The 21,072-nt window shown below is 39.3% G+C and overlaps 1 protein-coding gene across 6 annotated transcripts in view; it reads left to right on the top strand.

Moving 5' to 3' along the window:
- The first annotated feature begins 286 nt into the window (after nt 1-286).
- LOC128360383 (muscleblind-like protein 1) overlaps nt 287-21,072 on the top strand; it is a 68,079-nt gene continuing 47,293 nt past the window's right edge. For 3 of the 6 annotated variants that reach the window (XM_053320801.1, XM_053320802.1, XM_053320799.1), the window contains exon 1: nt 5,827-5,894. The gene's annotated coding sequence lies outside the window, so the exon portion shown is untranslated. Of the gene's footprint in view, nt 385-5,826; nt 5,895-21,072 lie in introns of those variants that run through there. The other 3 variants (XM_053320800.1, XM_053320804.1, XM_053320803.1) reach the window with 2 other exon arrangements.

Below are 21,072 nucleotides of genomic sequence, written 5' to 3'. Positions count from 1 at the left end.
TGAAGAGCTACAGTAGGGAGAAAAGGGGAGGGAGAGAGGGAGGCTGTTGCCAGGGTAACCAGAGCCGCGCCAGTCGTCATCATGAGGCTTCTTCTGCATTGTGTGTGTATGTGTGTGGACACAGCGCGTGTGAGTTCACCCTCCTCTCTCCAGACAGGAGGCGAGGACATCCCCCTCTAACACTGTGCCAACAGAGAGAGGAAGAGAGAGAGACACACACAGCAGAGGGAGAGAGAGAGAGACTGAAACCCCATAATGCACTGCACGCTGCAGGGCTGAAGTCGTGCAGATTCATCAGTTCCTGTTCAGAGGGATTGTGTGTGAGCTCACACTCACTCATACACCAAGACCGAGTGCAGGAGAAACACACAGACAACCTGGCAGGTAAGGCAGCCTTTCTGTGTCCGTTGGACGGCTTCTGGGTTTACAAGATAATCTGTTTCGTGTGTCTGTTACTGCCTCTGAGAGGAGGAGAGGGGAGAGTTGCTTCATCTAGACGACAGGGTGTCATTAATATTTGACATGTTATGATTCCGACAACTTCCCTGCCTGTTGCTGGTGATTGCTGCTGCATTCTTTTCTGACTTGGAAATATTTGAGTTTGGGATTTTTCAAAAGCAGGATTTACTTTAGAGAGAAGGATTGAAATAGCTGATATTCATGTGGGATATGATTTAGTTTTTGTCTGATTTGTTTGGGGTTTTTTGCACAGTTTTACATTATTCTAATATACATATACTGCCTTAACAGTTGCTGATTTAAATATACTGAAGCTGCTTTGCATATAGTTATAATATCATGTGAGTGCTGATGTGCACAGTTTAACTTTTAGGAAAAGATTACTGATATAGAATTGCAGAGCATTCACTTTATAATTCTGAAGGCTATTTACATTTTCATCTACAATGTATACAGAACAGTACATTTATGAAACTGAATAGTTTAAAAAATACAATTTCCAAATATGGAATAATTGAAAAGTAATATCAATTCACCATTGTCATATAAAGTAAAGTTTTAAAGGCTGAATTGCAAAGCATCAAGTTAATGTTGCATTGGTTTTGTCTAATATGCTTCATGTAACACTAAAGTGAGACTAATTAGGTCATTTAAAATATAAGCCTAATGTGCCCAGTCAAAAAACAACTTGATCTAATGATCCATAATGAGTTATAATCTCATGACAACAATCACTGATGAGTGATCCATTTTAGGATTAAGTCTCTAAAGTTCTTTCTTTAAATAATTAAAACTATACCAGCTCGGTCCCAGATGCCATAAAATTCCTAAAAGCAAAGCCTGTTTTTTTGTTTGTTTGAAGTATCTGCAGTGACATAAGTGAAAGCTGATTGGCGGGTAAAAGTGTGGCTCCGCCATTATGGGTCATTCTGTGGTTTAACGGCCACTGAGGCTTGTGACCATATCTGTTGCGCCAGAGACACAGACAGGCTGGAAAGCGCGATTGCAGCAGCTTAGGGCAGGGACTCTTAAACTTTATTACCCCAGGACTCAAATGGGAAATTTCAGTTCTCCACCTTGGGATCCCTTTGAGAAATCATGTCTCAACACTGTCGTGGAGAAACAGTGGAAGGTCAAAATAAGGGCTAAGTAGGACAAAAAAAATAGTTTTGAAATAAAACTGTGAGTTTTAAATTAAAGCTTAATTCCAGAAGGACATCATTTAAATGGCAGTCATATATAGTGACCCCTGTGTTATATTATCTCAGAACACAACTTTTAGATGAAGTACAAAATAATTTCACAAACAAGTTTAAGAGGACCTTTGAGATTGTTTTACTGGTATATCTTTTGCACCTTTTGACAGAGTGTCTTATGTGGACATGGAAAGCTGTTATGCTGAGCACTGTAACAGCCTATGCAAAGAGCTTTATGGCTTTGGATATGAAATGCAAAAAAAGCCATAATGCAGATCAGATAATAAAAATAATCTTTTGAAAATTCAGTTTGCTTCCATTTAACACATACAGTGCCTGGTTTCTTTCTGCTCTTCCACTGCATAAATCCACCTGTCAAAACTCAAAATGGAGAGGCTCCTCTTTTTCATTATGGCTCCTCTCATTAAGAGAACCCCCTTTACTATCTGTGTTGTCGCTTGATAGAATTATCCACCAGACACCTATGTGACAGTAGCATCTATATCTCTGCCTCCGCTCTGTAATAATTCAGTGTTGGTGCTCTGGAGACTCAAAGCTGCCTGATAAAAGTGAATGTGTGTGTGTGTGGACATGTATGTGTGTGTATAGTCATCTGGGTGTATAATGTGTGCTTGAAAGCATGTGTGTTTTATTAAGCTCCAGATGAAGCAGGAAAAAAGCTGAGGGAAGTATGTCTGTCTTATAAATTCTGTTATTCTGTTATAAATTACAGACAAAAAAGGTTATGGTTGTTGGTTTTTAATGCCAACTCTTAACTTTGAACTGAATAACAGTGGTCATACCAGACCTCTATCAGTGGTTAGTTTCAGAGTTTAGGAGGGATTCGAACAGTGGTCATTCAGACACTCCATGCTGGTCTGTTATAGAGCTTTGTATTGACAGATTTCCACATTTTCAATCCTTGTATTGGTGAGGTCACATCTTGGGGCTTCAGAATGTGTTGCTACTCACACTCAGGGCTGTTCAGTGAGAAGAAATGCCATGCAGTTTTAACAGAAGAAAATAGCTTCTGCTGTTTGAAGATGGTCCATTCACTGATTTGACCTTGGATACTCAACAACAGAGCAGCAGTCTGTTATGAATGTTGAAAACCTCACAGAGTCACACTGGGTTGCCTTGCTGGATTTTCCATTTGGTAAGAGCCCTGAGATTCTCCAGAAGATATTCTTTTGCTGTCAGTCCAGCTGTGGCTTCACATAGTAGTATGGATCAAAGGTGATATATGGATCCAGATCTCCTTGTCCAACTTCAGCTCCTCCTCTCTCCTTTCCTTTTCCTAATTTTTGGAACACAAGGATTGGACATGTTCATGGAGCTATAGCCCCTTTTTGATATGATCACAATGAACCAGGATGTTAGGGCTAGAAAGCAACACCTGAAAAGTGCCTTTTTGTACTTTCCTCCATACACAGACATCAATAGAGCAGCGGGCAGCAACCTTAGCATGCATTAACTTATCTGCAATTGCAGCAATTATCTGCAAGTCCAAAACCTTTCACTGTGCCTTGTTTCTTCATCACTGTTGGTCTCCCTTTAGACGAGAAACACATTGCCAGTGGGGGAAAATACATTTACTCAAGTGAATGTTAAGTGAAATTCTGAAGATTTCAGAACCCATTACAATTTATGCTACTTTGGTTTTTGTAGGAAAGAGGACTGCAGATTCAGATTCTAAAGCTAATAATGGGCATATCAAAATTATGTATTGCTCTACGTTAAATTACCCAACAGTGTATACATGTTTAAGCATTATAAAGCTAATACATTGACATTTTAATGCAACAGTAATAATGCCAACAGTTAAAACTTTTACTTTTGATGAATGTGTTGCCAAGAACATTTGCTCCTGATATTTTTGTAGTTGAACTCAAAGCTTCACTAAATCATATTTTCTATATTAACAATGGAAACGATGCTTAATGTGAAAAATATCACTCACTGTTATAAGAATTTTCCAGATTGTTCAGGCCCAAATCTTTCCCACACAGTTAATGACTAGCTAGGTTCAGATTTGTGGAGACTGAGACAGAACTAAAATAAAAGTGAATATTGGACTTACATTTATCAGGTGGACACAAACATGACTCAGTATGAATGGGAATGTTGCAAATCATTTATAATAACACATTTATAAAGTGACACATATGTCAATGTTGTGCTTAGTTTCTTGAGCTGCCCTCAAGTGGCCAGAAATGCTGTTTTAAGTAAAATCTTAAAATGCTAGACCTACAGTGATGATGGGTTATAAATTCTTTGAATGCTTCTTGCCACCACATTGCTCATTACAACGGCACGTGTGGCAAAGCAGTTGACCTACTGAAGTGATCATGAGCAGGGCTCCGAATGTGTGTTTGACATCTGAACCCTCTGTACGGCAAGAAAAAAATGAATCTTTCCTTACGGAGTATAACACAGACATACTGTACATACAAATGTTTTTTCCAGGGAATGAGCGCTATCTCATCCTATATTTTTTAAAATCCATCTATATTCTTAATGATCATAACACAACATGTACATGCTTCAACAACACTAACTCCCATTCCCATTTCTGCGTAATCCTGGAGGACAACTGCAAGGCCTTTTTTGGGCACAGGACAGTGACTTGCCAACTCTAAAATTGAAATTCCATATTACTGGTGTCTGTAGTGTGTTGCTTTGACTCTATGAGCGAATTGATAAATATTTACAGAAGCAAAAGCTAAACATTAACACTTAGAGAAGCACAGACATCCATCATGGGTGATTTTGAGGGCAGGCTGCAGGCTGCTGCTCAATCAACACCCCTACACACTACACACACACAGACAAGCCAATACAGTGATAGATTCCAAACACCCTGATATATTGCAGCCACAAGTCAGTGATGTGGCTCTGAGTCACTTGGTAACACCCACCTGACACATACACACACCTCCACAAACACACACATGCTTGCTCACACATGCACATACACACATGCACCTGACGTAGTGTTTGATGGAGTTAGACACCATGGCAACAGAGCTGTGACTCTGGCTGTCCTGTGAGTGGACTGAAGCTGTGGAGGAGGGAGGAGATAGCTACGATATAGCGATGCTACTCAAGTGCAGCTATTATTATTCTCAATCTCTCTTTCTCTCTATTCTCTGCTCTTTTTTTCTATCTCTCTCTTCACCACAGCTGATTTTTTTCAGCAAGCATGTGTATTTGTAGAGCTATCAACTGTGCAAAACCTGACACATCAACAGAGGGAATTGCGCTGATTCTCACAGCTGCAAGGAGACAGCATACCGGATGGCCTCTTATTTGTTGACATATTATTTTTATCTCTCTGATCGCTCTCCTTGTACTCCCACTCGCCGCATTTCCTGGCTTCAATCATAGACCAAAAATCAATTAATTCCTTCTCTCATTATTTCTATTGTTTAACCCCCCCACACACACCCCCACCCCTTTATTTGCAGTTTACTTGCCATTTTTCCTCTCTCTCTCTGTTTTCCAGTCAGTCATGTTTCATAAAGCCCAGATAAGGCAAGTGGAGGGAGGGAGAGAAGGGGATGTGCAGGTGGACAGGTCTCACAAACAGCATCTGTATGAGATTTACTGCCTGCAGATACAGATGGTGGGGAGACAGGGAGGAAGAAAAGTGGGGGAGAGGGAGATGTTGGAACAGTGCAGGTGAATTGCATTTTTGGTCAACGGTAGCATTTTCATGGTCTGATTGTCAGTATTTGTTAACATACACACATGCAGGCACACTCACACACACACACACACACACACACACACACTCTAACGCAGTGTGAAATTGTCGTGGCTGTTGACAGTAGAAGTTTGTCTGAGTTAAGTTCTCCTCTCCTCTCCTCCCTCTTTTGCATACGATCCAAGCACGAGCTGTGAAAGGTGAACTTGCAGCCTGCTGTGGATAAATTATGTGTGACATGTTTAGCTGTGCAGCCTTATATGGAGACGGGTGTATCTGAATACAGTATTGCTCTGCCAAGAGGGAAGGAGGGAGAGAGAGAGCAAGGCAGTGAAGAACAGGGAGGGAGGAAGAGGAGAAAAAGGAGGAGGAGGAAGGAAAAGAGGCAAGGGAGGGAGAAAGAGAAGGAAAAAGGAGGGAGGAGGGGGCAGTGACGGAGGGAGTGAAAGAGAGGAGTGCCGCGAAGCAAGCATGAGGTTTTCACTTTCCATTCTCCCCTCAGCAGCAGTCAGATGAGTCCTTGCAGAGACACAGTAAGTCTTTGCTGTTTACTCTGTGTGTGTGTGTGTGTGTGTGTGTGTGTATGTGTGTCTATGCATGAGTTGTGTGTACATGTGTTACTTTGCATTTGTTGAGACACTAGTGAGTGAGTTTTCTGTTTACATTTTCTGCCATATCGCTTTTCGAATTATCATTCACCATCTGGATATTGAGTATGGCGTGTTCATGTGTGTGTTTGAATAAGTAATTTGTGTGTGTGTGTGTGTGTGTGTGTGTACATATGCAGATGGCCACCGTGCTTCACTGCTAATGTGTGGTTGTTTGAGGTGGGACAGTTTTAATGTGGAAAAGAGCTGAGCAGACAAAATAATGGGTAACGTTAGTGTTTAATGTTCCGCAGAGTAGTTAACACTCACACATTCACGCACGAAGACACACTGACACACACTTTTTTTTTCTGGCAGACTTTGCTCTGTCTCTCTCAGTTTCTCACATGCTCTCCTCCTTCAGCTGGACTACACTGAAATCCCTGTTGTGTGACTCCTACTGTTAACACTAAACCTAAACTGTGCACTCACATATATGGATGAATGAAAACACACACACACACACACACACACATACTCAGACATACACTTACACACGAACAGCTCTTCACTCCCCCCTGTATAATGACAGGACTACTGTTTACACTACAGCTGCCCTCAGGAAATGATTAAACTCCGGTGTTACCCAGGCCGTCTGCACCAGTCTGACACACAAGCGCAAATTCAGGCATACGCACAAAATAAATCATCACTGGCTTTTGCATCCTGCTAAAAGGCCAAAAAAACATAATTGAACATAAGCAGCTTGATAATCTTTAGTAAAGATTGTGTATGCATTCAGATAGTAAATTGATGCAATAATTAAGTCATGTATATGCTGTTGTATTTCCCTGACATTTTCTGAATGTTGGTGGTTTTAGTTGTCAGTAGAGTGGGGGGCAACTACATGATAGAAATACAGCACCATTTAAACCATTTAAAGGGAAATAATATAATAAACAACAATGAAACAGAAACAGAATTTTTGATGTTGGATATAAGCAGGACTCCACTTTTGTTTGCTTTGCATTAAAAGTTAAATCACTGGAATAGGTTGAGTGTGGTCTAGAATACATTAGCTTTGGTGTCTCGACATTTTCCAATTAATCTTCTAAACATGTACCGCTCATTTGCCACATTTCCATAGAGTTTGGACATCTGCACTGTGCTGTAACTGTGATCGCAGTCTATGATGCAAATTTTCCATATCGCATCCATCACTCTCTCATTCACCTGTCTGCTTACATGCCTTGGTAAGGTTTGCCAAAAGGTGTCACTTTACTTTGATGACATGTTGTGGGTGCTATGCCTGCAGTTCTTCGTCTAATAAGCTCAGTGTTACTCCATTTACTAGTTTATAATTTACATCAATAGTACCTTAAGTTGCAGACTTCATTGCAGCAGGAGCACAACTTGAGAGCTGTTATGTGGGATCCTTTTCTTCCTTCCTCCATCTGTCAGAAGTGAAAGTAAGATCCTAAATTTTGAAGTAGAAGCAGTCAAGCTGGCTGATTGTTGATGGAAATATTCATGGAAGGCCAAACACAGATTCTTTCTAACAAAAGTTATTACTGCAGCTGGAGCTCTTATGTCATTATTCACCAAATTGATCCTGTCATGGACACCATGTCCATCTATATTTCCTCTCCTCTTCTCCCCACTAATCTGAACACCTCTACCTATTCAGGTTCATCATCCTTCTCTGTCATTGTCTCTCTGCAGCTGTCTGTCTTATTCTCTGCATCTTTCTATTTTTTATTTTATTTTTATGGCTCACTGTGTCTCTCTTTTGTCTGACTCTTGGTGGGTTGAAAGGCTTTGCTGCAGATCAGAACGGGCAGATCTACACAGTCATTAGAGTATAGAACAGCGAGAGCACAGAGGCTGAATTTCACAGCGCACACATCCCGACTAAATAACTGTGTGTATGTGGGACTCTAATGGAGATGGAGTGAGAGAATGCATATTTACCTGGTTTTGACTGTTTTGATTTAAAAAAAAGAGGAATTATGTTTTCCCTCCCCCACCTTCTATTTCCATCCTTCTACTAATCTGTCCTTTAGAAGTGATGTCATCTCCCTGCTGTCCTCAGCAGGCACAGGGCAGTCTGTTGCATGCAGATGAGTAGTGTGTGTATGTGTGTATGTGTGTGTGTGTGAGAGAGAGAGAGAGAGAGAGAGATAGAGATAGAGAGAGAGAGAGAGAGAATGTGCATAATGACATGAGGATGTATCCACACTGATTTACATTATCGAGTAAGAAAATGGGCAAAAGCTCTGATCAAGGTGACAGCAAGAGAAGGTGACTGGATATGACTTTGAGCCCCATGCTTCAATGCAGATAGTCAGTCATTCAGACAAGTGGTTGGGGGAGTCCTACGAGACCACTTGGTGAGTGGCAAAATCACAGTGAGTCAGTCAGTGGTGTATGATTGCTGTTTTCCCTGCAGTCTGCAAAGCTGTCACTGGACTAATGCACACTAGTGGAAGATGTAATCTATAGTAAATACAGTTGGCTCCATGGAGGATTCTTCTGTGATTTCCACAGATTAAGGTGTCAAACTGAATCACTGGTCATAGACAGTTGAAGAGTACAGATTATCCGTCGTTTAGCCAAGGGACTCCCTAAAAACTTGGTATTTCACCCAGGATGGTGCCACATGTACTGCATCACACAGAGTTTTTGTGCCTGATGCTCGTTCTCGTTGGCTGGCATTAGGTCACCTCATCACTTCTTGGATAAGCATAACTTTAACCTGAACAGTTGTTTATCAATCTAATTTCTGCCTAAACCACACAATTAAACCTGTAGAAGCTTGTAACTTGTAACTTCAAACACAGATGATTTTTAATTTTTTTTGTGATCATTGATTCACTAACATACATACATTTTTATATATTGTTAGCACAGCTGCAATGGCTACTAGACTTCCCTGCAGATTTTTAAATAGCTATTATCTGATTGTTGAGGAGTTTTCTAATTGAAATAATAATAATGATAATAATAATAATGATACTGAAAAATATGTTAACTAAAAAGTACCAGGTCACAGGGCTATTACATTCACTTAGACCAGACACCGTTCTCACTTACCTACTTCTTCCATTGCCAGCAGTAAGTTACCCCTAGGTCTCTGTTTATCTATTTGGGGGTCCTTAGCATGGAAAGGTTCAGCTGGTGCAATCACTGGTGGCAGTGCATTCTGCATTCCTTCTCCATTTTCACAATTTTAATTTTTAATGTTTATTAGTGTCATTAAAAGTAACCGAGGACCCTATCTTGCATCAAGATGCTCAGCCACACAATAATTATTTCCACATGTACTAATGTGAGACTAAATATACACATTTTACTTTATTAGAATATTGGGTATACCTTCATATATGAAAATACATTTGCACAAATAACATATCTCATATTAAATGTGTGTTTTATTCAGTGTAGTTTGTCTGATACCCCCCACCCCCCGATTCCAACTCCTGTATGAAGAGTTCACTTGGTGTGTGTGTAAACACATACATGTTTCTCTCATACTACTGCAGCATTTTACACATTTTACATCTGTAAGAGACAAAACAAAATTACAATTTATTCACTGAATAAAAAATGTGAAGAAAAAAGGCAGGTAGAATGTCTGCATACATAAAAGTGAATTTATATTCTCAAAGGCTTTCTGTCTTTTATCTGGCACAATGTTTTAGTAACACCAACCTGTTAGTTGTTACTGTAAAGTTAGCTTGTTTACGGTTAGCTAATGTTAGCTAGAGTAGCAAGTAATTTTCATCCAATATTTTTAATGGTATATGATCTGGGGCACATGTTATGACATTCTAGTGTTAGCATGACTGGATAGTGCAAATAACCTACCTTTGTCCAAAAGTAGTGTATTTACCATCCATCTTGGAAAAATCAAGAATGTGCTGAGATGGTCATGAAGCTTGCTGAAGTGTGTGCACTGCTATGTCCAGCAAAACCACCAAGTCAGGGATTCTGCACTTCGTGTGTGTGGTTGTGATTAACTGACATTCATACCTTTGGTATTTCCTGATCTGATCTAAAATACCAGACTACGGAATGCCAAAAATGAACAGAAAACCAATTCATTAGCATTAATTATCTTCATCTGAGTTAAATAATGTATACATGAATTCTGCTTTTAAGATTTTTAGCCATTCAGTTTAATCAGTGATCATCTTGTTGTTACTCAGCTGTCACCTGTCAAGGATTTTCCCTGGCTCAAGTTTTTCATAAATCTCTCTCTGTCTTTGTATGCTAGTGTTCCTGTCTGAAACCTGTCCTCTTTACTCTGCATCGTGTAATTACATGATAAATATCCCCATTCTGTCTATCCCAGGCCATGCCACCTCTACCTCCCATCTGTCTACCTGTTTGTCTAGATCTGTATACTGTATACAGTATCTGCATGTATGAGCAAAGGAAAGACGGTGAAAAAAAGCAAAGACTGAGTATGTGACTAATAAAGGCCCTGAGCTTGAAATGCCACATGCAGAGGTGGTAAATGTACACAAGATAGCTTATTTCAAGGTGGGCAGACTACTTTTTCACTGGCATCTGTCTTCCTCCTTTCTACACATTGCATCTATATCCCTGGGATGTCTCTTCTCCATCAATCAGTCTGTTTCTCACCCTGTCTTTCTGTCTTTCCATCTCTTTCTCTCTGTTTTCCAATCTTTCTCCATCTATCCTCCCACCCACACTCTCACACACATATATATTCTCATACACACCTCTTCCATTGCTATTCCTGAGAGGAGCAGACTGGTCTGGCAGTGGCTTGGTTTATGTCCATGAACTCAGTGACACTGTTTTTGCCGCTGCATTACACCACACTGGCACTACCACAGCCAGGTATCCATGCTGCAGAGGAGATAGGAGTAAAAAACAAGCAAGATGCATGTCTTTCATGCACAATACATGCACTCATAAACAAATAGGTAACCATGTATTTAAATGTTTATTATTTCACATCCTTATCCGTATGGGTGTCTACTTTCGCGTCACCCCCTGTCTCTTTGTGCATGTCAGGCTGTTTAAACACTTGCGCTGATATCACAGTGCAGACGACAGCTTGAACACGTGCCACTTGACTGCCCTCATCCTCTCCCCTCCCCTCTGTTTGTCTTACAGCTGAAGGAGGGAGTCATAGATTGTGTATGTGTCTGTGTGTGTGTGTGTGTGTGTGTGTGTGTGTGTGTGTGTGTGTGTGTGTGTGTGTGTGTGTGTGTGTGTGTGTGTGTGTGTGAGGAAGAGAGAGACAGAGAAAGCACATCAGAGAGATAGTTGATGTTGTTCATATGCATACATATTACTCATATGCCTGTGTCCTGAATATCAATGCACCGGCTGACCTTCCATTCATCTCTACAGCTGTGTATCCTTTGCAGATGATGCAGATCTGTTGTGTCATGGTTTGTAGTCATTAATGTGTGTGTGTATGTGTGTGTAAGATTACCCTGATGGTGGAATCTGTGGAAGCATCATCGTAATGGAGTATCATTTCAGAATGACCAGCAATCAACCGGAAACTGTTGGATAAAATCTTAAGCTTGCTAGGGTGGGACATATTTCGCACGTGAGCCAGATCAACACAGTTGTCCCCTCAGCAAGGTATTTGAGTTATTATAATTGGGTCACATAAATGTCCCATCACTTTGTTATCCTCAAGCTGTGTACGTGGAGAAAAAAAGAAAAGTTTTTATTGTGCTGTAGATTAGGGGGACCTGATTCCTGTTTTCTGGGGACAGTCCCCATTTGGAGATGTCCCTAGAAATGTCTCTGATTTTAACTGTGCATTAAACGGGCCACAAAGTGAAATAATATTTTAGAGAGGGCTGCTTGTTTAAGCAGCTTCAAATCACCCTTCTACTAACTACTTACTGTACTCATGCTAGTTTTAGAAAAAACTGCTGTGGAAAACTTTTCAAGCTAGGTAAGTTGCAATCATTTTAGATACTAACTAGTGATGTTATGATGTCACAATTTATTAAATAGATAGATGATCTACTCTATATGGTTTTAAATATGTTATGGTTGCTAATGTTAACTATGGAGACCATGGATGTATAAACAGAACTGGATACAGTGTTGGAGGTGGGGCCCCGGTCATTCCTATGAAAGCTGCTCCATAGCGCAGGGAGACAAAAATTGTTCCTCCATGTTCTTCCTCTATAGGAAACAGTCTTTTTTGGGCCCAATAACACCACATGATGTTGTAATTACAAGCTTTGGCTGCTATGTCAAATTGGCTTCAGTGCTCAGTGCTGTTCCTGTATCCAGTTCCATGATGTAGACAAAGTTAGTTAGCTAGGTTTGCTAGCTACTGTCATGGCATGTCAAAAGACGTTCACGTTAACATGCAGTGGAGGGGCTATTTTGAAAATATGATTTTATATTTAATGAATGCACAATTAATTATTCAGAATATAATTTTCTGATTGAAGTTTTAATGTAGATTGCAATTTTAATGGTTTGGTTTTACAAAAAGTAGTGTGACAATGTATTTTAAAATTTTCATGGGTTAGCGTAATGCTTCCTGTGGAGAGGAAGGTGAGAAGGAAGAATGCATAAGAAGAAGGGTTACAATTTATTATTCCAAACAATATTCTTGAGATAAAATGCAAAATGAGGTAGGCAATGGGGATCTGTTTAATCATGTACTATTTATTATTAAAGATTTGAGAGGAAGATGGGAGTGAAAAGCAAAACTTAAGGCGAGTAAAAAGAGTTAAGTGAGGAAAGTAAAGAAAAGGAAAAGAAGAAAGATAAATAAGATGTGTGAAGAAAAGAAGAGGAGAAAGACTGGAGAAGAAAGAGTGACACAAGAAGAATAAAGAAGAGCAGACAGAGGAGGTACAAAGGCTCTTTCCAAGACACGGAAATACCATTTTAATGACAACATGATGAGAGAATTTCCATTTAAACGCCCAGCTTTATAAGCCAAAGTTTACATGTGCTTGGACAAGACATGACACCATAGTGAGTAACATCTTAGCACTATGGATACCTATTTTGGTAACACATGACCATGACCAGGTTAAGATGTTGTCCATGTCCATTGATGTGTCATATCATGGGCAAGTAAAGCTGCTGCCAATAGTAGTCAGATATTGTAAAACATATGATGGCAGCACATCTGTGGAAAAAAAACTGCTTGATTTTGTTGAATTGAAAGGAGAAGCAGTAGAGGAAATTGCAGCTATGCTAGGAATTGTAACCTGGAAAAAAGAGTTGTGGCATTCTCTGCCGACAACTAAAATACCAAATTTGGAAACTGAATAGGCTGAGGAGGATCAATGGATACCAAACTTAAAAATGCGGGAGGTGACTTACATTGTCCTGCCCACATCATTCATAACATAACCAGAACAGCTTTGGGTATAAGTCCCCTTGATGTTGAGTACCTGCTCACAAGGATATTTTCTCATATTCACTGTCAGAGTTGCAAGACTGAAGAGCTTTTATGAGTTTGTTGGCCAGGACAGCTGTAATATTTTAGGACACAGCTATGTTTGCTGGCTGTCCATGCTCCCTGCTCTAGAAAGAGTGCGGAAAATGTATGTGCCATAGAAATCCTTTTTTCTTTTTGAAGACAAATGCCTTATTGTCCTGCGAACAATGTTCGAAGATCAACTGACTGAACTTTGGCAGGCCTTTAACCACTGGAAACTGTACCGTATTCAATGACTAGATCAAGATGCTTGAAAGCCAGGACCACTGTACTGTGGAGTCAACTGTAATACTGAGAAATTTTCAAGCTAAATTGGACTGCAAGACGTGATGACTTCATTCAGTTTTAGTCAGAATACGCTAGAGGAAAATGGAGGAATGTCTAAAGAGAGCTTTCTAAAAACATCCCTATCATTCTGCACTATGTGAAATACTCTCAAGCATGAGAAAACCACACAGATAATCTAAAAGATTTACATTGTCTCCTTTCAAAAAGGCAACCTCAGCGTAAAGAGATCCAGAAGGAAGCAGCCACACTGCAAGAAAAATGCCCCAATGTGACCATAAATGAGGATGCATTGTTTGACGAGGTTACTGGCCTGCAAGAGTTCCTAAAGGGGGGATAAGTGGAAGAATGGAAAACATCTGAGACACAGCTTAGTCAGAGATGGAGCACAGTGGTTACCTACTTCAAAAAGAATGGCATCCCACACATTAACCTGGCTAGATTATTGTCTGCTGTCATGGGTTAGCAAGAGGTAATGCACCAATTGAGACAGTGTTCTCCCAAATGAATGATATTTGGACAGCAGCAACAAGATTAGCTGTTCCTACTATCAAGGCCTTGCTTATTGTGAAGACAAACTATAACCTCCCCTGACAGGAGTTCATGGAAGTGTAGTATGTATTTACCAATCTCATCATTATATTATTTCTTTAGTATGTTGCTAAGAACTTCACATTAACAATTGTCTCAGTTTTTTTTAATTTAAGCTCATGTTCTCTTCTGCTCTTGTTCTACCCAGACTACCAGGACCACTGAATGGCTGTTCAGATCAGACAGTTCTCTTGTCCGTAGTGTTTCAGTTATATAGTTTTTCTCTTTCTATCACAGCGTCCCTGTTAGTATTGTCTGTCATAGTGTGCCTTTTAGTGTATCAGTCTGGTTGTGTAGCTTGTGTGTCTGAATGGTCTTGTCTGTATGGATAATTAAATACACTGTATTGAACCATTGTAGCTTGACCATTTTCTTTATTGTGTATTCCATAGTTTATCATAGTACCATGGTACTGTAAACTATGATTTTCTGACATAGTTTACAAAGTTACTTAGTATCCAATTTTATCAGTCAATCTGCACCATAGTTAATTACAGTACCACAGTTACCATTGTCAAAATACATTACACTGGAATTGTCCACCATTTTTATTTCATCGGTAATCACGTTGGATATTTTAATGATATGACCACTAAACTGGGAATGTGCCTGGTTTTCATTAGCACCCATTATTTACTGCCATGTGATTTTTTCTTAATGAGCCATTTCTACATCATAAATTATGATGTCATATCACCCTTAAACATTACCTGTATGTAAAGAAATACATCTACAGTCATGCTAGTGGCTTTGTGAGGCTGTACTTATGAACAACGGCTTTAAGGTAAATGCTACAACAGCATGCTAACATGCTTTCAATAGCAATGTTAACATGCTGATGTTTAGCAGGTTTGATGCTTACTATCTTAGTCCACTATATTAGCATGCTAACACTAAAGTCTAATAGAATAGATACATAGCCTTTATTGTCCCAAAGGGAAATTTGTTTTCACAATCTAAACGGGGTATTTTTAGTGATACATTGGGGCGTTTTCAGATTTTTTCCAGTGACAAAACCAGATATTTTACCCTTAATTAACCCATTTAACCCTAACACTAACCAGGTAGTTATTGTGCCTAAACCTAACCAGATCTTAACCAAAGAGTTGTCATGACATAAAACATAATTATTGAAAATGACACACAAGTGGCTTAAAATACAATTTACAAAACAGCTAGGTCTGTGTAGCTTTTGTTATTCAGTCTTTACAACTCTATAGTATTTTATTTACATCTACATTAATCATGTAGTAAGTCCTGCTGCTAGTCTATAGTGAGGAAAGTCACATCCACAGCCCTGGAAAATGTTGAATTAACGTTAGCTTACCTTTGTATAATTGTTGGTGCTGGACTGACTGTTTTTGTAGTTTTCCCCATTTGTTTTGTTGCTGTCTTTTTACCTACTGTAATTTCCAGACAGATTGTAGATGAACTGAGTTCATAAATCTGTTGTAAACTAGTGAAGTTAGGTAACATAACTAGCAGAGACAAGGAATCACTGAAATGCAAGATGCTGCTTATGGTGCAACAGGTCAAGCAGCTGAAACAACTTCTGAGGAAGAGATAGTTTACAATTATACAATAAAAAGTTTTTGTGACAAAAATTTAGAATTATCTTTGTTTTTGTTTTCAAAGAGTTACTTTTCATTTAGTTTTAGTCTACTGTAGTTTTCACCACAGAAAAAAAGATTGTCAATAGATATTTGTATGCTGTAGTTTTCATCCATAACGTTCACATTACACAGGGCTGAAATCAGGCTATGACACACTTGTACTGTTTTTTAATGTATAACTTAATAGTTTTATATAGTATACTTAAACATTCGTAGAAACAGTAGAAGTAACTCCATGAAATATTTCTTCTTTTTTCATGAAGCTCTTCGGATATGTAGCATAATAAGTGTTTATTATTTGGTGAAAACTATTGTCTCTTGTTATTGAAAAGCCTTAACTTGCCGCTCTAGCCTGGTCAGTAAACTGTCTACTGAGCAATACAGTTCAGATTTCATGGCGGCATTTGAAAACTTGATGATTTGCTCCAAACCAGCCTGGTATCAGGCAGGACCTGACACCATTAACCACTTTGTCCTTGCTTTAAACACGGTTTCTCTAGTTGCCGTGGTGATGATGACCTTGCAGCACATTTCTGTGGTACTGCAGCATAAGGTGTTGTGTGAACAAGGAACAAGAGCGGAGACAGAGAGGAGAGATAGAGGGGGCTGAGACAGTGGGCGAATAAAATGAGGCCAGCTACTATTAAAAGATGAGCCATGTTCACAAAGTTGTTTATGTCACATGATACTCATATGAGTACAGCCTACCAGAAGGCACTTAGATTTTTGAGAAGAAATATTTGGGGAAAGAAAAAGTGGAAAGCACAGAAGCATATGTATAAAAATAAAGGAGAATAGGTGGAGATCAGAGAAAGACGCATGAAGAGAGATGAAAAAAACGTTTCCCCCTCTGATTTCATCCTATATAGGATGAAATTTTATTTTATACCTGCCAGGATTCAACTTGTTTCTCCCAGCTCACTATGAGACACAACCTCTGTCTCTCACCAACCTGTACTAATTGCTCCTGTTTGCTTCCCATCACTCTTTCTTTAGCTTCTTCCCTTCTCCTGTCACCACCACTAGTCTCCTTTAATCTATTTGTCTCTCACAGCCTCTCCCCCTCCCTTCTTCTTGATGCTCCTATCAGTATAAAGGGCAACTCAGGTCATATATAGATGATGTCCTGGTCAGCCGGTGATGCGGTGTAATACGAAGCGTCCAGCATCTGCTTTTTGCTGCTGCAGTCAGCGCCCTTTAACCTCTCGCATTACTGAATTTCTCCTCCCTCCCTCTTTCGTTCTCTTTTTTCTTTTGCTTTTCCAAGGCTGCACCAGATATACCACTGACTTCAAATCTGTTGTATAAACTTGTTAATTACATTTTAACTGAATCACCTGTCATCATCTGTGTTTCTAAACAACTGTATTTCCCAACATTATAGAAATAAAGCATGAAAATCAGATTCTGAACCCCTCACTGAAATTTGTAACAGTAAAGGAATGTCTGAGCTGTCAACTTGCTGCCTAAACAAACATGACATGGCAGACAGCAACAAGTTATTATTATTATTTCTTTAATTATAGATCAGGGTTTACACTCTTTGGTTTTGATTGTTTTCTTTTTATTTCAAGCAAGTTCTGACCATTACTTTTTTTTGGGTCTCTATCTGTTTGTTGTTTTTAAAGGTCAACAAAAGGGAACCAAGCATGTAGCAACTTGCTTTTTCTTCTTCTTCTTTCCTTCCACATTTTTTTTCTTTATTTCTTTTCTGGAAGTCATTCGAGGTGAATTAATGGCTCCCATCTCTGGCTCCTGTTGACTTCCTCATTCTTTCTCCGTCTGTACTGCTCTCAGATGTAGGGCTGAACGTGGCTTTTGTTAACAGAGGCATTTTGATGAAATAAAGTGCAATTCCACGTGGCTTGCACTAAAAGCGGCACATTGATATCAAGATGCATAGCTATATAAAGTAAAAAAAATGTGGTGCTGGTTTGACAATGTACACAACCTTGTACACGAACTTGTGCACAATTATAATTTATTTAACTGATGAATAGGATCCACTTTTTCTTGTGAAGACTGTAATTTGTGACTATTGCTATCTGTATTCTTAAAACAAAACAGTCAGTATCTCAGCAGCAGTGGTGTCACTGGAGGTGTGTTTTTCATGGAGAGTCATAGCCATGAAATAATCCAGAGTTTGGCCAAACAAGCAGCACCATTTTAGCAGACAGATCAAGTGGTTTGCTTTAGATGAGGAGATGCATGAACCCTGGTGACACTTGCAGCATTGCAGTCTGCTTTGTGCATGTTGACATCTGAGGTTGGTCACGAGTGAGGCAAAATGTTTAGCCAAGATTTTATTCTGTATGCTTATAATGAAGTGTGTGTGTATGTGTGTTCAGGGATTTGGGGTGTTAAGGGGTTGGGGGGTTGCGTAATATCCTCGGCTTTCTCTACCTCCCTCTCCTCTCCAACTTATTACCTTGGCTAGTTGATCTGATAGTGTAATAATATCTCCTGCCTCTGGCTACGGGAAATGGCCGCATGCATTATTCACACATGCTAAGATGCTTATTGATGACTCTTTTATTTATATATTTCCTCAACATCAGAGTAATTTCTCACATTTTTTTATTCCTTCAGATTAATCCCCTGTTATGAAATGAGCCTTCTCTAATGAACCTCATTCACGTTTGGTTGCTGTGTTTGTTTGATGGACATTTGGTTCAAGCTTTTGGCATGAGAGATCACTTTGCATGTTGGTGTGACATAGGGGCTAATAATACATGTAGGTGGAGCCCCATTTATTAAATCCACTTTATTCCATGTAAAATGCTCATGGCAGCTCATTCTGTCCTGGTTGTTTCCACTGGGGGATAATAACAGTGCTGTATTAAAGTCCAGAGAAAAAAACATAACTCATTTTAGAAAACTATGACATTGCTTTTGGACTTGTCTAATCTAATTTGTGTGGATTCTCCAGCTATTTGCTCCCTTTGCATTCATGCAGTCATTGGAAGTGGAGCGTGTTCTCCTTTATCTCAGTGCATGCCAGAGTTCAATGCTACTGGATATTTTCTCTCTGAACCAACATTCCCTTTCTGCTTGAACCTCTGACACAGCAATTACACACAACATTGGTGAGCTGTGTCTCTGGCCAAAAAATGATGCTTTAGGTGTGCAACTGTGTGTGTGTTTGAGTTGGTGCCACTACTTTATCTAAATATATAAAGTACATAAATACATATAAAGGAATAGTTCAGCGTTTAGGGAAAAATGCTTATATGTACTCTTGCTGCAACAGAAAAAGATATTTCTCTCATAACTGCCTTAGTATACAGTAAATAAAAGTTAAAAATAAATGTCCTGCCTCTAGATGTAACAAATTGACATGTCACAGCTTGGAATAAACAAACAAGGTGGAACATGTTCATTTGTAAACTTAAGAGGTGCTGGTTGTTGGATTTTGTTACCGTTACACTGATTCCAGATTACAGCCAGACTTATGCTAAGTAAACTAATCGACAGCTGGTTGTAGTTTCATATTTTATGAGCATACATGGGAATGGTATCAATCATTCTCTGGTATCATCCACTTCTGAATAGAGATCTCAGATGCTCAGAAAGTAAAGCAAAAAAAATGTTGAACAACTCCTCAAAGTAAAAAAGCCCTAACATCCTGGAATTGATTTGCATTTTATATGTAGGACTTCCTTTTATTTGCAGACAGAAAGAAATACCAGCTACTATCCTGACATCTGGGCTTTAACAGTGCAATAGAGAAGAAAGAGGGAACGTTACAGGAGAGGTCAGGAAGTAAGTAAGAATAGGCAATGCAGAAGACTAATTTTGCCACTCCATATTTAATGCACTGGTAATGGTAGCCCTCTCTTTATTCTCTCTCTCTTTACCACATTCTTCCTGCCAGATACAATGGGCTGCCCTGGCCTCTTACTCTCATCCACACTCACATGCACTGCCCAAAATATCAACTTTGGGCTGAAAAAGTAGTTCACCACAAATGTGACTGGCCCAAATAGTCGAAGAGAGCATGACACATAAGCAATCAATGTTTGACCAAGGGAGTATTTTTACTTTTTGGCTTCCTTCCACTCTCCCTCTGCTGTTTTTCCATGCTCATTTTTTTTTAAACCACCTGTCTTTTTTTTTTGCAGTATTAGTGGTTGCAGATCTAAAAATGAGGGAAAAAATCAATTCATAGTTGCTCTATCACTGTTAAATATCAGTATGTGATGTTCAGTGAGTTCCAGGGTTTATTTTGATATAAATATTTGTAGATCGCCCTCTTTCAACCTGACTCATGTTCTGTTTCAGTTTGTAATTTCTTTCAGTTCTCAGAATGTTTTTTCACAGTACCCAGCGAGGAGTGCCTGATTTTGAATACATCTACCACATGCAGGTAGCAAAAGAGATTGGCATAGGTTTATTATAGATGGCTGAGATTGAAATGTTTTTTGGTCAAGGAGGTACAGGACTTCGTCGTCAAGGATCATACCATTGCCTTTTGTGTTTTTGACCAACTGATGCATTTAAGCGAATTTGTGACATCCAAGGCTGCCACAAAGTGATTATTTAATGCAAGATGCTACCACACACAGCTTTTTCCACGGATGTTAGTGTTTCCCACAAGCACAAAAAAACAAAACAAAAAACAACTCAACAGCAACATATTAGCCAATAGACACATTTATCACAACTAGTAAGCTTCTGAGTAGATCTGAGTGTAGCCTGCATATGTGGGAAGAGAGCAGTGAATAACTGGTCTAGTTTAGTAACCAGGGTTTCCCTAAATAAAGTCATTTTAAAGTTGCCCACAAACTTCTGTCTCAATGGCTGCTTTATATAAAGATCATATCATCTCTTCATGATAGCATATTCACAAACACATTTAATTTGATAGAGTGTGGGGGACCAAGAAGTGATGTAACCACATGTGGGATGAAGGCACTTAGTATAAGCTGTAGGAGTTTTGGGGGGCAGTTGGTGCTTTCAACATCTGAATGTGAGCATAGATGTCAGAAAGTGTTTGGATGATTTAACAAGCATGTTTTAACAAAACAGAAATGTACGAGTAAAGCAATAAGTCATCACTTTATTTATGTATCTTTCTGTGATGAGTGACTTCATGTAGCTCTATCTCTCTCTCCCTCTATCTCATCTTACCTGGCCACTTGCCAGCTGTGATGCTGGAACCATCCAG

The sequence above is a fragment of the Scomber japonicus genome, chromosome 6 (genome assembly GCF_027409825.1).
Source record: "Scomber japonicus isolate fScoJap1 chromosome 6, fScoJap1.pri, whole genome shotgun sequence".
Classification (NCBI taxonomy): Eukaryota; Metazoa; Chordata; class Actinopteri; order Scombriformes; family Scombridae; genus Scomber; species Scomber japonicus.
The sequence above is the reverse complement of the archived record's forward strand: the minus strand, read 5'-3'. Positions and strand labels throughout refer to the sequence as shown.